General features: G+C 36.7%; 1 long non-coding RNA gene across 2 annotated transcripts in view; it reads left to right on the top strand.

Moving 5' to 3' along the window:
* LOC116567486 overlaps positions 1-5,613 on the top strand; it is a 29,634-nt gene extending 24,021 nt beyond the window's left edge. The window contains exons 4-6 of one of the 2 annotated variants that reach the window (XR_004276231.1): positions 904-956; positions 3,408-3,454; positions 5,459-5,613. This is a non-coding gene — a long non-coding RNA (uncharacterized LOC116567486). The remainder of the gene's footprint in view (positions 1-903; positions 957-3,407; positions 3,455-5,458) is intronic. The other variant, XR_004276232.1, reaches the window with a different exon arrangement.
* Positions 5,614-16,812: the final 11,199 nt, after the last annotated feature.

Here is a 16,812-nt window from a genome sequence, read left to right as displayed (position 1 = left end):
TGTGAGGGTCGTTCTTGAAAGAGTGAAATATCAGCATTGGGGTGAATAGGGTTTATGCCCTCAGAGAGCACTGTGGCATATCTTCTCATCAGTGGGTGTAAATCTCTTAGCAAAAGGGAGACTTTCCTTGTTTCTTTTCCCAGGAGTGCTGGTCTCAAAACAGCTGTGTCTTAATTCAGTTTACAGAGTTTCATCCAAAACCAGATTGGTAGCCATGAAAGGGGTTCTATCTCCAGGGAATAGAACAGAATTACTCTACAATGATCAACTCCAAGAAGAAAACTAGTGCCTATGCGAACCTATCACATAGCTCTCTGAGCGTTTTAACTTCATTTATAAAGAGCGCAACACTTGTTGTTCAGTACATTTCAGATTATGGAAGAGTTTAATGATGGACTGAGATAGTGTGGCTTCTTTAAAACCCATCTTAAAGAAGAAAAATGATTTAACATGCAACTTCACGGCACTGAACTCTGGAAACTGGAGTCCATTGCTTTAAAACCCATTAGGGACAACATTATTGCATTTACTTGATATTTTTCCGTTTATAAGTCTGGACTTGTGACCTAGACATATCATTTGTAACATGGGTAATAATGGAACTAAATGCTCAAGAATGTGCATGGTGTTTTCAACCAGGCTTGATGGCTAAATGTTTCAAATGGTTTCATTTTCAATGCTAAGTGCTTTGGGTTTTGGATAGCTTGGCTTCTCCCGCTTCCACAGACTCAGTGATAAGAAGGGCTGACCTCTCCCTTTTGAGGAGAGAGGACACCAGCCTATTTGCCCCCTTTTTTCTCCCTTTCCTTCCTGCCTTGAGCCTGGAGAAGGCATTGCCTTGAACCTGCTCCTTGTGAAAGAAGGCCCATTCTTTCTTCTTTTCTCCCTCTCTCTCTTCTTTAGAGACACCCTCTTCTTCCACCTAGCAGCTGGCTCTGGAGGACCCATTGCTCAAGGTTTGTGTACTAATCCTCAATCTTCATCATAAACTTACGAGTTATACTTAGTATTATCATCATCCTTATTTTTTCTAAAGATTTTATTTATTTATTTGACACACCATGAGAGCCAGAGAGCACAAGCAAGGGTCGGGGAGCACGAGCAGAGGGAGGGGCAGAGGAAAAGGGAGAGGCAGGTTCCCGCCTGAGTAGGAAGCCAGAGGAGGGGCTGGATCCCAGGACCCTGGGATCATGATCTGAGCCAAATGCAGACGCTTAACTGATTGAGCCACCTAGGTGCCCCATCACCATCCTTATTTTAAAGATGAGGAACCTGAGATAAGAAGAGGTAAAGTTACCCAAGTGACTGAATTTGCATGATCCAGAATTTCTGGCTCCAGTGACTGTACTCTGAACTATCTCCTCAAATTGAACCATGTATTTATTTAATGAATCACTCTAGGGTTGTGACCCACAGTTTGAAAAATAATGAACTAGAATATACTCAGGGGAAGGTGAAGTTGATGAATGAGATGATTACAATCCACATCATTGGATAATGACTAAAGGAACGGGAAGCATTAACTCATGAGTGATTTACAGCTTACTTCGTATGTTTGAAGACTTGTCTGGGAGTGAGAAGAGAAGTTTAGAATTGTTCTTTGTGACGTAGAAGGTAGGATCAGTTCTGCAGGGAGGAAAGGTCCATAGAAGGCAACAAGTTTTGACTCAGTATTACAGAATTTTCTAATCATTAGACCTGTCTTAAAGGACAATGGGGTCACTTATGAGGTTATGAGTTCTCCTTTCATTTAATCAGTAATTACTGAACATCAAACCAGATATAAGTCACTTTTCTAGGATAGAGCCATGAGTGAACAGAGCCAGCAAATCCTATGTTCTCATGCATTTCCATTCTAGTGGAGTAAGACAGATCATAAATATAATTAGGTAGATGTGTGTGTATAATATATATAAATAAATATATAACATAATTATAAATAAATGTGTCATATATTTACATAAAATATATAATAATAAATATTTATTATGACTTATCTTATGAAATATATATATTTATGTATGAATTATAAATGTATCTATTATAAATGAGTATGTAATGTAAATATATAATATGTAAGTATGATATATACAATTATATATAAAGAATATAAATCAATAAATAATACTGCTACTCTGTGCTAAAGGCCATGAAGGAAAGCAAAGAAACATAAGGTGATAGAGAGTGGTTTAGGGTGAGTGCTAATTTATGGAGAATTTAATAAAACTTCTTGTAAAGGTGACATTTGAGTGGAATCTCTGTTAAAGTGAGAAACAGAATCCTGTGTTATTAGGGAGGGCAGTACTACAGGCAAAACAAACAGCAAGTCCAAAGGCCTTGAACTCCATGCACTTCTTGGACTTGAAGAATATGAAGGAGCCAGTAGCTGGGTTGGAGTGATCAAGAGGGAAAGTAGTAGCAGATAAAACTGGACAGTTGCTGGGAGGAGGCAAGGTAGATTACGTAGGACCTTCTAGATTAGGCTTTAGGATTACGTGAGTAAGAAGGGAAGGAGTTGGGGCAGAGGAATGACTTGATTTACCTTAACTTTTAAAAGAATCATCCTGCCTGTTGTGTAGGAAACTGTGGAGCAGTAGATTAATTAGGACATCACTATGCCACTACATTTGTAAGCAAGACAGCCCTAGGTCATTACTTATTCGGGACATGATCAAGGAGATTCATTGCTTTATATCTTAGAAATTAGACTAGAGCACCTCTAAATTCTCTTCTGAGTTTAGGATTTGTGATCCTGTACTTCATTTTACATTTCAAATTCTTTCCAGTGTTAAAAGGTCAAGTCCTTAACATCTAATGATTATTAAAAAAATAAAAATAAAGGTAGCTTTAACAAAAGGAAGACTCTCAAAAATAAGTTTTGTACCTTGTAATCCAATTGTAACTGGAATCAAAAGGGACTCGAGTGATTGATCACTACCGCATAATTGAAAAGTGGCCAAATCTCAAAGCACTTAGCTCCATCTCCTTAGTCACGATGACTGAGGCCGTGCCCCTACCCTCTATTGAATAAGAAAAAAAGTTAAATGTTTTTGAGATTCTGTATCGTTTAAAGTATGTTTTGTTTGTTTGATTGATTTTTGTTTTTGCTTTATTTTGTTTTCAGAGAGAGAGCAGAGGGAGGAAGGGCAGAGAGAGAGAGAGAATCGTAAGCAGGCTCTATGCCCAGTGGGGGGCCCCACATGGGGGTTGATCTCACAATTCTGAGATCATGACCCGAGACAAAATCAAGAGTCAGACACAATCCACTGACCCACCGAGGCACTCCTAAAAATATGTTTTCACTGAAAATATTTTCTAGAGTTTTTAGTAGAAACATCAAATTGTTAAACTCTGATTTGGTCTTTGTTGAACTTTATGTCTTTAAGACCTTATTCTTTCATTTCTAGAACACCATATACAAAAGTCTATATCTATCTGAAGGAACAAGAATTCAGTAAGTTTTATAAGTGACATGATGCCCCAAATATTTGCATATGTGTAGTTTATAACTTTACATTTTCAATTAATTTCATGTTTATTTGCTCTTCAGAGCAATATCATAAGTTAGGTAGGGTAGCTCACAGTATTCCCATTTTTAGGAGAGGATTTTGATATTCTATCTTAAAATAATTTTTAAATTACTTCCCATATGCTTGTTTGCCTTATGAAAGTATGAGCTCCTTCACATCAAGGTTCATATCCAAATTTAATTTCCATGCCTGTTCAGAGCTAGAGAGAAGGTACTAGGCACTTAATAAATACTGTTTGATAGAAGCCTAGGAAGACTGAATTTCTCTCCTGGTGCCATCCTATTTTCCCATGATATTAGAAACTCATGACCCTACACTTTTTACTCAGTACTCTATAATTTCCAGGCTGAGACTCCTAGTAACTGACAGTAAATGTGTAAAGAAGAAAGAATAATCAGTCTTTTTCTACCTGAGGAAGTACAGAGGGGAGTTGGGTAGGGGGGGAACCTCCCAGGTCACAGAGGATTTCACTAGAATAAAGGGTGATTTCCTTATTCTAATAGTTGTGTGGATTCAACTGGGCATTCAAAGGGCACTGGTAAATAGAACTCATTCATTTATTCTTTTATTTTTCAATGTACAGTGGTAAGAAAACCAAAATAAGTACATGATATAGTTTCTTTCTACAAAGCTTATACATACAAGATGGGGACACAAACTATGAGTATGTGAAAGATGTGAACACTCTACATTAGTAGAGGCTGGGAGAAAGAAGCCAGTACAGTCATGAGTCTTGTAAGGGTTGATAACTCGCCCAAGATCATTGGACAGTAAACGAATGACCAAGAAAACTTTCAGAGTCACAAAGTTACATATTAGTTTTCTCAAGACTGGTGATGCACATCTCAGAAGCAGATGGAAAACAATGGGGAGACACTGGAGAAGAATATGAATACAGCAGCAAAAGAACTCCGAAACTGGAAAGAACTTAGATTTACATGATGCCTTGCAGAAAAGGAGAGGTATGTTTTCTTCTGAGAAGAGAAAATGGGCTATTTCCTCTTCTCAGAAGAAGAAAGACACGCCTCTTCCTTTTCCCAAATGAAAACTCTCCCTTACCCCTTGAAAATACTGTGACTTCATAATATATGAAAGGTACTCATTCCTTTGTCTTGCATATTCTCTTAAGACTTTAAAGAACTTCTAATTTGACAGCAAAACAATTCTGTTTACAACCCATACTTCTCATATATTTTATCTTACCAAAAAAATCTGTATTAATAGGTGAATCTGCTATTTGACTCTTCAGTGGTTAATAGAGTCTATTGCATTTTTTTTTTCAAGAGATATAACCTTGTTTACTGAACTTCAAAAATAAATGTGAACTCTGTAGATGGTTTCAACACATCCAAGTGTGATTTGGTTGAGGCAGATGGGCTGAGAGGGAAAATGCTCACAAGATAAAAGGTTACTTCTCACTCCTATTTTCCTTCATCATTTTTCAACCCTTAATGAATCCACAGAACCCCTGCTGCAGTCAGGAAAACTTTTTAAAAATGCCATATGCTTCTGATAACCCTACTAAACTTCTTAGTACTTTTAGCATATTTTCCTTGTAACTATCACGGCAACATTTGAAGTTCATTGGTGTGCTATTTAGCCGATGCCTCCACTGTCTGCATCACAACAACAATATCATAGCTCAACCTCAATGAAGAACCTTACAAACAAACAAAATCTCATTGACGGAATCAGTTTATCAGAGATAGGAAAGAAGCTAATTTTGGAGTACACTTTTTCTCCCAGTATACACATATATCGTTAGAATTAACAAGAAAAGACAAAAAGGCAAGAAAAAGGGTAAGTTTATATGTATGCCAGCTACACAGGAATGTGGCTTGAAAGTTCTCCACCTTTTCCAAGCTGTCTTAAAATGACTTTCTTCTATTTCCGTAGGTAGGTCACACGTTAACTCATTTTACTTTCAGATGTGTAAGAAAATTATGCATGAACAAGTCTTCTAGGGTATAGATAACGCAACATAACAATTGGGAGATTTTCAACTGATAATGAAAGTCTTTCTTTTCAAACAAACTCTTCGGCCATCCAGTTTCACACCCCTGATGGAGGACGAGTCTAGAGAATATTCAACTAAGTGAATAAGCTTTTTTTTTTGGCCTCTAGTATTTTTCCAGCGAATACTTAGTCCATCAAAAAGTGTTTTTTAAAATATCTAGTTATCACCCTGCACTGTGCTAGGTAACAGGAAATACATCTAAAGCACTTAAAATCTAACTAAGAAGGCTACTGAATAATTCAAAGTGGTACCTACCCAAGTAGTCAGTGAGTGACACAAAAATCATAGATTTTCTAGAGTTTAACAGTTTTCTACTACCTCCCCCCTTGAATTGGGGAAGAAGAAACTAAAGTTCCATGAGGTGATATGACATCCCCGCAGTCACATCTTATTGGGGGGGTGAGCATGGAACTAGAACCTATCAATTTTTAACCCACTGTACAGTACTTATCACTAAAATGCTAAGAAAGAAAATGTAGGTGTTGTCTGGGTTAGCTGGAAATAGACATAAAAGGAGCTGAAAGCTGAAATCAAATACTTGTATTGAATACTTGAAACTGGAAATGGTATTTTATTCATGAATGCTTTCCAAATTTTGATAACTGCATGATGCAAGCTATTGACAACTAATGCATTTATCATATATGCTGTGTTCATAATTGATGTCTTAATGCACTTGCAGTTTTTCACCTGAATTTATATGAAAATGAGTGAGAAAGCACTTCTGTTGCTTTACAGTGCTTTCACTTATCATCTTATAAATTTATCTCTGCGTTTCTGTTTCTCTCAACTTTTGGAAAAATGATCTTTCATACCAGTTATCTATGTTCTAAGGAAATTTGTTCTCCTTTGGTTATTTTGTCCTTTCATTTCTATGGGGCCTATTCAACTTCAGAGTGATCAGATATTTCTCTGATAAAAGTCTTGCAATTTCTAATGCTTGGTTTTAAAATTTCATATGGGAGTATAATTCTAAAATTATTTTCATGTAAAATGCTGTCTTTTGAATTATTACATGTTTAATTTAACAACCACCTTGAAAGATTTTTTTAAAAATTCATTTATTTGACAGAGAGAGAAATCACAAGTAGGCAGAAGTAGGCAGAGAGGCAGGCGAAGAGAGAGGGAGAAGCAGGTTCCCTGCTGAGCCGAGAGCCCGATGCGGGGCTCGATCCCAGGACCCTGGGATCATGACCTGAGCTGAAGGCAGAGGCTTTAACCCACTGAGCCACCCAGGGGCCCCCCACCTTTAAATACAAATACTTTCTACTACATGTTCTTTACCCTCTCTCTGTCAGAGTTCTAAATTAACACTTTGATTCATTTACTTTAAATCATAAGAGATCGGGATTTGTTTAGCACGGTAAATATATATTTGGATTTATTATTGTCTGCTTTGTTAAAACACATTGAATGATCCTCCTTATAAAGCCTTTCATGCTCAGTCCTATACCACATTATTGTATAATACCTAAACTATAAACATACCCATAAACACATAAGATTTGGTGATTCCATTTTATTGTTCATTGGAATATTCCATAAGTATTTTTTTTCATGTAATGTCTTTCAGACTCAGAACTTCATTTAAATCATTCCAGAAATATTTCTATATGAATTAGTTACTAGGCTAATATCCATTTCACTTAATTATTTCAGTTTTTTTCTCAGATTTCATGTATACATTCAGTTTTAATGTCTTTGCGGTTTATTTGAAAATCAGGATATAGAACTAGTATTAGCAGGAGATGTCTAATTAGCAGGAGATGTTTCAAGTCATTACACTTTCTGTTGTTCCATATAGATCAAGTGGACCTTCAATACTGGTTCATTCATTGGTCTTGACCTTGGTTCTGAACCCCTTCTCTAAAGTCATTGTATGACACTTCTCTGTTCCTCCAGCTTCTAACCTTGTGATTAAATTTACCTTTTAAGACATTGACTTTTTCTCTGAAACTTGTTTCTCTCCCTAAGTATGCTTTCAATTCTCCCTTGAAAATCCTATCCAATTCAATTAGATGTTGTTCCCTCCGGTAGGGTTTGCCCACACCAAAAGAGGAGGGAATGAGACTCATTTAAGGTAAACTTTAAACCTCAGGGTCTGACTGTGGTATCATGTTAGTGTCACTGAATGAGATATTGGGATTGTTATTTTCTTTGGCCTCTATTTTGTTTTCCTCATATAGAGAAGAAAAATTCCAGTCATGCCAAAGGCTATATGTGGTACTGAAATTATCCTCTGGGAGGATATGGCGTTTGAAGTCAGCGATTGCTTTGCGTAGGTCTTGCCTGAGTTCCCCGAAGATCTTGAATTATGACATTTTCTACTTCTTCTATCACCCCCAGAAAAGTAACTTATAAATAAAACGTGCTTCGTAACTATCATTCCTATTTGTTGACACAGCTTTGTGCAAAAGAGAAAATTATTTTGCAAATATCACCAAAAGTTCTGACAATATTTTCCAACAGTAGCTAGAAAAAGAGGTTGTTCAAATATCAAAGTAATGCACAAGGGCTTTAACTTCTCTAAAGAGCACAGTCCACCTGAAGAACACACATAAAAGCCACTGTAACCAGTTTCTCTTCTCCCCAGATGTTGAACATCTGCATTAACTACTTCCAGACGCCACGGAAGAATCTTAAGACACAGGTGGAAATGTCTCTAAACTTTACATGACTGGCTAGGCCTTTCAGCAGTTGAGGTCAATTTATTAAAATCTTGCTATAGATTATCAGGGCTGAGCACACAGGCCCCGTTTGTTTTGGCAAACCTCCGGTGAGTCATGCTCGAGCTCCATGATTCCCACACAGATTTGTCTCGTGAAGCTTCTCTCAGTGACTCGGGTCCTATCAAATTCTACGTGTAAGGAACCAGAATATTCATAAGACTAGAAAAATAAATAAATAAACACTGTACACTTATATCTCAATTAAGTATTTTTATTTATTTTTGAAGAGAAAAATACAAAAGTTGAGCAAAAACATTACTATTTAGAGACAGCTACTAGAATTGAGGGCTTCGTTAACATTTGGAAAGGGAACTGGGATTCTAAAAAATTTCAAGCAGGCAAAAGTGCAGAAGTTGTTTTCCAAAAAGCTAAACATTATGTACTGAACACTCCTCTTAAAAACCCCAAGTCTCATTTCCTTATTTGGTGCCCTGCTGTTTGAGGCCTTACAGCCTCTTGTAAACCTATACTTGTGAGTTTCATCTTCAAACCCTTCAAACCTTGTTACTATTTATTCTCTTCTTGCACAAACTTTTCTCCTGCTTCCTCCCTAAATGTCCTCTTATCTAAAAAGGAATTTTTCTCTGCCTCAGAGAAGTACTAGCATTGAGGAGGATTCAAATCTTAATCTTTTCCCACTGCATTTCATCAAAATCTTTTTCAGTTTATCATAAGCTTCTCTTTTCCTTTATAGAATAAAACACAGCAGAGGAGCACTTGTGTTTGACTCCTCTAGACACTGGTTACAGTATTATTATTTTTAAAAGGAAAAGAAAATGACACAAAATTTGTCTGATATATTGGTTTAAAATAACAGGAAATCACTTCAATTCATATATGGTTTATTCCATATTCTGTGTTTCAAATTCATCTTATTTGAGTATTAGTTGAACACTTTCTTTTTATTTATTAATTTTTAGCATGTACTGAATAAAAATAATTTTTAAATATTAAAAGAACATTCCTCTTGCAATTAGTTTGGATCTTACACCTCTAAATTGTGCAACTGTAAAAACAAACTGATAAAAAGAATACTATACTGTAAGACAGAAAACAAACCTATAGATCTATAAAGTGAATTACAAGGTAAGCTTTCTGCATTCCCAAAGGCTAATGATGTTGGAGAATTTTTTTCAGATCGAAATTACCCTTAAATAATTCACATTACCTGCTTTTAGGGGATTTCAGTTCAGGTATAAAGTATTAATTTTTGATGCTTCAAACTGTATTTCTATGTATCATATTGTGACAAAATATTTTCTATCGTACATGGAGGATTCATACTGTTTTTAAATATTGGCTTAAATGGAGAAATTTCTTTAGTGATTTTTCACATTATAATAATAAAATAGAATTTCATCACAGGCAATGAAACACTTATACCCTGAAATTTGTGTTACCATCCCCACGTTACTTGACTTTTAAAATAACCACTTATGCCCTTCCTCTGGGTTAGATAGTGACCTTTATCGCTTTCTTTTAAGAATATGTTTAAGAGACAGCATAGCAGTATAGAAAAATCATTGAACAAAGCATCAGAAAACCTAGTTTCTATTCTAGACTCTTCAGCTCGTTCAAAAATTCAAAAGCAAGTTATTTAGCATGCTTCCTTCTTCATTTTATCATCTAAGGGAAGTGGGTCAGCAATTCCTAAATACTGTTTTAAATTTTAAAATAACATGGCCTAGGGGAGCCTGGCTGGCTCAGTGGGTTAAAGCCTCTGCCTTGGGCTCAGGTCAGGATCTCAGGGTCCTGGGATTGAGCCCCGCATCGGGCTCTCTGCTCAGCAGGGAGCTTGCTTCCTCCTCTCCCTCTGCCTGCCTCTCTGCCTACTTGGGACGTCTGTCTGTCAAATAAATAAATAAAATCTAAATAAATAAATAAATAAACAAACATAGCTCTAAGAGTATTACCCATTTTGCTATACCTAAAAATGCAGCGAAATCATCTCAACCAGCTTTTCTATCATTTAATTTGCCACCACTCATATCCACTTAACCTCTGGATCCTATAATATTTTCCTAAGTATCATGTATCAAATGTTGACAACCCCCAAATTTCTTTTGCCAGATTTTTCTCCTGCTGCCGAATCTTTCTTCAAAGAGGCAGAGGGTTGGACTTTGGACCAAATACTAACTGCTTTCCAGGGAATATGATTAATTTCAATTTTGTGATTAATCCAAACATGCATCTTATGACTAACATTCAATTCAATTAAGTACAAATTTCATTAGCTCTTTCCATGAATATGACGCTGCTCTTTAAATTTACATCACCCTTCATTTTACATCACTGTCATGTGCATTTTGTTGTATTCGGATATTTACTTTCTTTCATGATGAAACTTCACAAATCCAGAGGGCTTAGACTTGTGGAGGGTGGTGGCCTATATCCTTCAAATGTAGAAAGGTATGGGTTGTCGAATACTGTCATTTTCCAGTAGTTCTCGGATGAAAAAGAGAGTACTGGGAAATTGGCTATTTTCCAAGTAATCAAAGAGAAACAGTCAGCATTAAGCAGAAGACTCTTAAACCACAGGAGCATTCTTGTCCATTCTGCCAGTGAGAAATTGCTTCCAGCAACTAAGGAAGAGGCCCATTTGGTCTGCTTACATTGCGGGTCCTTGTAATCGGCTTTATTGAGGTATAATTTTAAAACAATAAAATGCATCCATTTTAATTGTATAGTTTGAGGAGTTCGGCAAATACGTACCCTCCTATATCTAGCACACACTCAAGATAAAGATCATTTTCATCACTCCACCAAATTCATTTATGCCTCTACCCAGTCAACCCCTTTTCTCCACATCCTGACCCAGGCAATCTGCCTTCCATATAACAATTGCAATTTGTCTTTCTTGGGTTTCTTATAAAAAGAATCATGGTTTGTTCCTTTTTGTGTGCCTAGATTCTTTTGCTCTCCATAATGCTTTGAGATTCATACATATTTTTGTGTTTATTGCACTTCCTTCCTTTCAATGCTACGTAGCATTCCACTGTATGGATGTACCACAATGTGTTTAGCCATTCTCCAATTGTTGGGCACAGGAGTTGTTTCCAATGTTTATACTGATTGTGAATAAAACTCCTATAAATATTCATGCACAAGTCTTTGTGTGCATATGTTTTCATTTCTCTTGGGTAAATAACTAAGGGTAGAATTACTAGATCATATGTAAGTACTCTTTTAACTTTATAAGAAAATGCCAAACTGTTTTCCAAAAAAAGTAGTACCAGTATATACCCACAAGCAATATGTAAAAGTTCTTTCAGTTACCAAGATAGTAGTGCTGAAGACTCTAATTATGTTCCACTGCTATTTATAATCTAACTTATTTGTATTTGCAAATGACTGCAATATACTGTTATGGTGAAGACCACAGACTTAGAAGACAAACTAGCTAATTTGAGTGTTTGGAGTAGAAAATATTAAAACAAAGGAAACTATTAAAAAGTTATAATGACACTACTCTTTCTATTTGCTAGGAAAAAACAAGACAGTACATAGCACATATCCTCTTTCTACAAGTGTGTTTTGAAAACAAAAACTTTTCCCATTAAATAATCAATAAATTACATGTAGCTTCTTAAGAAGTGCTTTATAGACACTACAAAGATTCTTCTCATTTTAGTATTTTAGAGATAAGAGATAACTATTTTTAATAAGCTTGACTAATAGAAGTGTAAAAATCTTCCTCCTTAAGTAGCAAAAAATAGTACAAATAAAGGATTCTACTCCCACACTAGCTTGTGAACACCTCAGGTCAATATCCCTATATAACTCCTCTTTTATTCTCTTTGGGATAAGATGTGGGACAGGAAGCAAATGTTCATTAAATGAATTAATAACAAATGAACAGATGAATAGGCTCCTCTTGTACCCTGTACCACTTTCTACTTTGTGTATCTCATCTCTCTTCCTGGATTAACAAATATTTCAGGATGAGAACAATGTGATCCATTTTTACATCCCTTACCACAACCCACCCTAACACTTAAACTGTTTAACTAAATGAGTAAACCTCTTTTAGAATTTTTTTTTTTTAATTCTACCTAGGTTTTTGTGGAAATGAGAAGTATCAAATAGGGAATACTCACTAATTCATTATCAAAATATTCTACAAGCATGTCAGACCTTAGGGTATACCTGGGTCATTTATAATTCCTCACAAAAAAGGTGACAGGAGCATTGTATCTATAAAAATGCATGTGCTGCAGGAAGGAGCATTGTTTGCTGTGTTCGCTGCTTTCTCCTTAGCATCTGAACACTTGAAATATATCTCTTAAATAAATGAATCCAAAGATCAGTCTTCCAACACTTGTTTAACAGTCTTTTAATGAGTATTTTATCTGCAATGATATGCCAACTGTTATTCTAGGCACTGAGGAAACATTGATATATACGTTTTCTGCCCTCATGAAACTTATATTCTACTAATGGAAATACATAAAAAATATTCTAGTATGGGGACAATTAATGAAACAGAACGTGGTTAAGTGCTTTAGAAAAACTAAGTTAACATGAAGAGAGCATTAAGCAGTAGGCAAGGAGATTAAAACACAGTCTGATCAGAGAAGGTCTCTCTTTTAATGATTGCAACATCTGAGCAGAGAGTAGGAGAAAAAAGGGAGATATTCATGATTTTGCTCAAGAAGGAGCCCTCTAGGCAGAGGAACAACACATGAACAGGCCCTGATGTAAAGGTGCACTTGGCAGATTCCAGAAATGGCAAGGGGGCCTGTGTGGCTGAGTCCAGTGAAAGGAAATGAGTAGGAGAGGAATAAGGGCATTTTTTAGCCTTCATTTGACTTTTCTCACTCTGAGTGAGACAGAAATCCATTAGAGAGTTTTGAGCAGAAGAGGGAAATGATCTGAAAATATCACAAAAAGTTACAACCATGTGACTACACTCCTCAGACTTGGACCTTTCTCATGGCCTTGTAAATGACCTGTTTCAGTAAAGGGACCCTGATGCTTAAGCTTCATTAGTGCCCTATAAATCCTGCCTCTGGATCTCCCTCATTTTAACAGGCTCCCTCCCTGTTTGTTCTAAAAATAATTTATAGGAAAGTCAAGGGTAGAGGCATGAAATCCTGCTAGACTATTGCAGTTTAGGCAAGGGATGATAGTGACTCAAACCAGGTAAGTGTGGTAGCAGTAGGTATGGGGAGAAATGGTTGTATGCTTGGATATATGTGAAAAATAGAGTTAATAGAATTTGCTGATAGATTGATTATAGGCTTTGGGAGAAAAAAAAAAAAAAAAAGTCAAGGATGACAACAGGTTTGGAACTGAGTAACCAGAAAATGGAAGTGCTGTTTACTTAGCAGTAGAGTAAAAAAACCTATGGTGCAGTAGGACTGCCAGGTACCACTAAAAATTTATTTGATGTTGAAAATCATGTATTCTAAGTAAGACTATATAATATAATTATGTGTTTGTTTCCTCTCCCTCCCCGCCCCCCAATAATATTCAGTTTCCCTTAGTGTATGCTCAGAATTGGCAAAGACCTTCATTTAACCAGGTTTGGGATCTTTCTAGAAGAGTATGAAGGAGAGAGGAATAAAAGGGTTGAGGGTTTACACAAAGCTCTTCTAATGACAATCCAGGGGACATCAGCTTGCAAAGGAGGGAAGCAAATACTGGAGGGAGGAGGAGGAGACACTGAAAATGTGGTAAGGTACATGGATTGGATTGGCAGTTCCAGAGAAGACAATAAATGCTGGAGTACATGCACGAGAGAGGTAAAGCTGGAAACACAAGACATGGTAGTTGGGGAGTGGTTAGATTTTTAGAATTTAAATCATGGAGGACGTACATTTATTGGTGATGCAAGGCTCATGGCCATAGCTAATGCATGTGCCTACACTATGTTTAGAATGGTGGTACATTCAGGGTTGAGAATTAGGGTAGTTATTAGAGAAGATGTCAAGGAAATGAAAAGCCTGGTCATGCCACCCTTAAAAGTGTAACTTCAATCATCTGAGTACAGATTCTCCCTAGGTATAGCCTATGTCTATAAAGATAGAACTAACCAAGTACCTGGTAATAATCACACATATTTTTTGCTTTGTTTTTGCATAAAAGAGGAAGAACTGTGGTAGTTAACTTGTAGTGGTTATTTGTGGAAAATAGCAAAAAAGGAAAATAATTTACAATTGCATTAATAATTTGAACACATTTTTGGAGAAAGGAAAGACTTGGGGAATTTAACCGGAACATTTTAAGTACAGGGAGATGACCTGGGTCCAGACTCTATGCATTTTTTTCCCTCCAAATTATCACATGGAATTTTATTAATTAGTAACTTATTAACATGATATGTAGTTCTACTTCTGCAAAATGGAAATATATTAAAATAGTCTATAAGGAACAAGAAGCAAAAGAGTGATTAGAGGATTTACTTGATTTGGAAAGTTATTATTATTATTTTTAAAGATTTTGTTTATTTATTTATTTGAGAGAGACAGAGCATGAGCAGTGTAGGAGCAGGGGGAGAAGGACAAGCAGACTCCATGCGGAATGCAGAGCCCAATACGGGCTTATCTCAGGACCCTGAGACATGAACTGAGCTGAAATCAAGAGTTGAATGTTTAACTGACTGAGCCATCCAAGCAACCAAATTTTGGAAAATTATTTTACTGTTCTCAAATTTTGTTATGAGTTTCTTTTTTCTCTCTCTCTCTCTCTCTTTTAAAATTCTCATCACCTATTTCACCCATCTTATCTCCCCTGTGGTAACCATCAGTTTGTTCTCTATAGTTAAGAATTTCTTGTTTTGTTTCTCTTTCTGTCCTTCCTTTTCCTTTTCTCATTTGTTTTGTTTCTTAGAATCCACATATGAGTGAGATCTTATGGTATTTATCTTTCTCTGACTTCTTTCACTTAGGGGATAACATCAAGTTCTATCCATGTTGTTGTAAATGGCAAGATTTCGTTCTTTTTATGACTGAATAATATTCTATTGTATATAGATACCACATCTTCTTTATCCATTCATCTATTAAAGGATACTCTAGCTGCTTCCATACTTTGGATTTTGGAAATAATGCTGCAATAAACATAAGGGTGCATGTATCCCTTTGAATTAGTGTTTTTGTATTTTTGGGGTAAATATCCAGTAGTGCAATTACTGGGTCATAGGGTGGTTCTACTTTTAACTTCTCGAGGAACCTCTATACTGGTTTCCACAGTGGCTACACCAGTTTGCATTCCCACCAATAGGGCAGAGAGGGTTCCTTTTTCTCCACATCCTTGCTAAAACTTGTTTCCTATGCTTTTGATTTTAGCCATTCTGACAGGTGTGAGGTAATATCGCACTATAATTTTGAAAAAAACTCATTGTGGTTTTGACTTTCATTTCCTTGATGATAAGTGATGTTCATTTCCTGATGATGAGGCTGTTTTCATGTGTCTGAGTATTTCTGCATGATTTGCCTTCAATAAATCTTAGTTTATTTTCATGGATGATGTTCTCTAAAGCTGGAGTGGGCTGGAGGATGTGATGCACGGCAATTCCACACAAGCAGTTGTCAGCATACTGGACACTGGAATTGACCACTATCATTTCTTCATTCATTCTAACAGTATGTGAATTGAGCACCTACTATGTGCCATTGATTTTATTATGCCTTATGCACATATAGATCCTGTCCTTGAGAAATTCTGGGCCATGAGAAGGGAGAGATCCTTTAACTCATACTTCCAAATTAATATAATGGCTGCTGTGATGGAATTATGTAGATAGTTCTCTAGAGATCCAAAAGAGGGTGTGCCTAAGGTATCCCAGAGGGCAGGAAGTCACCCTTAGGGAAAAGGGCATTTTCACTGCATCTTAAAGGGCTAGTTATGGCAGTTTTGCAGTCATAGAACACGAGGGATAAGAACTCCCAAAGAGAACAGCAGCAGCAAGTTCAAAGGCATGGGAACATTAAAAAGCCTGGAAATGGAGGAGAAAGATGCAGAATTGCCAGACATTGAGAAAGTAAATACAACTGAGAGGAGAAAGGGGTCAGCAGAAGAGGCTGAAAAGGTGTAGAGGGCCCTGATCTGATTGTGATGGATCCGCAGGATCATCCTCAGGACGGATTTTTTTTTTTTTTTAAAGATTTATTCATTTGTTTGAGAGAGAGGGCACAGTGGGAGGGGCAGAGGGAGAGGGAGAGAGAGAATTTCAAGCAGATTCCCTGCTGAGGGCAGAGCCAGGCACAGGGCTTGATCCCAAGACCCTGGGATCTTGACCTGAGCCGAAATCAAGTCAGACACACAACCGACTCCCCAGGGATGGATTTTATTCAGTAGCCAAAGAGTATGATTTCTAAGTATGTGTTCAGTGTGGAAGAAACAAAGAAAATAAATAGAAATAGGTCCTTGCAACCCCCCAACCGTCTTTTCATTTTAATTTCCCATCCCCTTCATTTAAGATGGAAACTTTGTTTAAAGCTAAAATGCGAACAATGCCTCCTCTCAGATTGTTCATTGAGAAAGAGACTCGGTCTTTCTTTCCTCCATGCCTGGTATTTGGTAACACTGGTGT

The sequence above is a fragment of the Mustela erminea genome, chromosome 10 (genome assembly GCF_009829155.1).
Source record: "Mustela erminea isolate mMusErm1 chromosome 10, mMusErm1.Pri, whole genome shotgun sequence".
Lineage (NCBI taxonomy): Eukaryota > Metazoa > Chordata > Mammalia > Carnivora > Mustelidae > Mustela > Mustela erminea.
The sequence above is the reverse complement of the archived record's forward strand: the minus strand, read 5'-3'. Positions and strand labels throughout refer to the sequence as shown.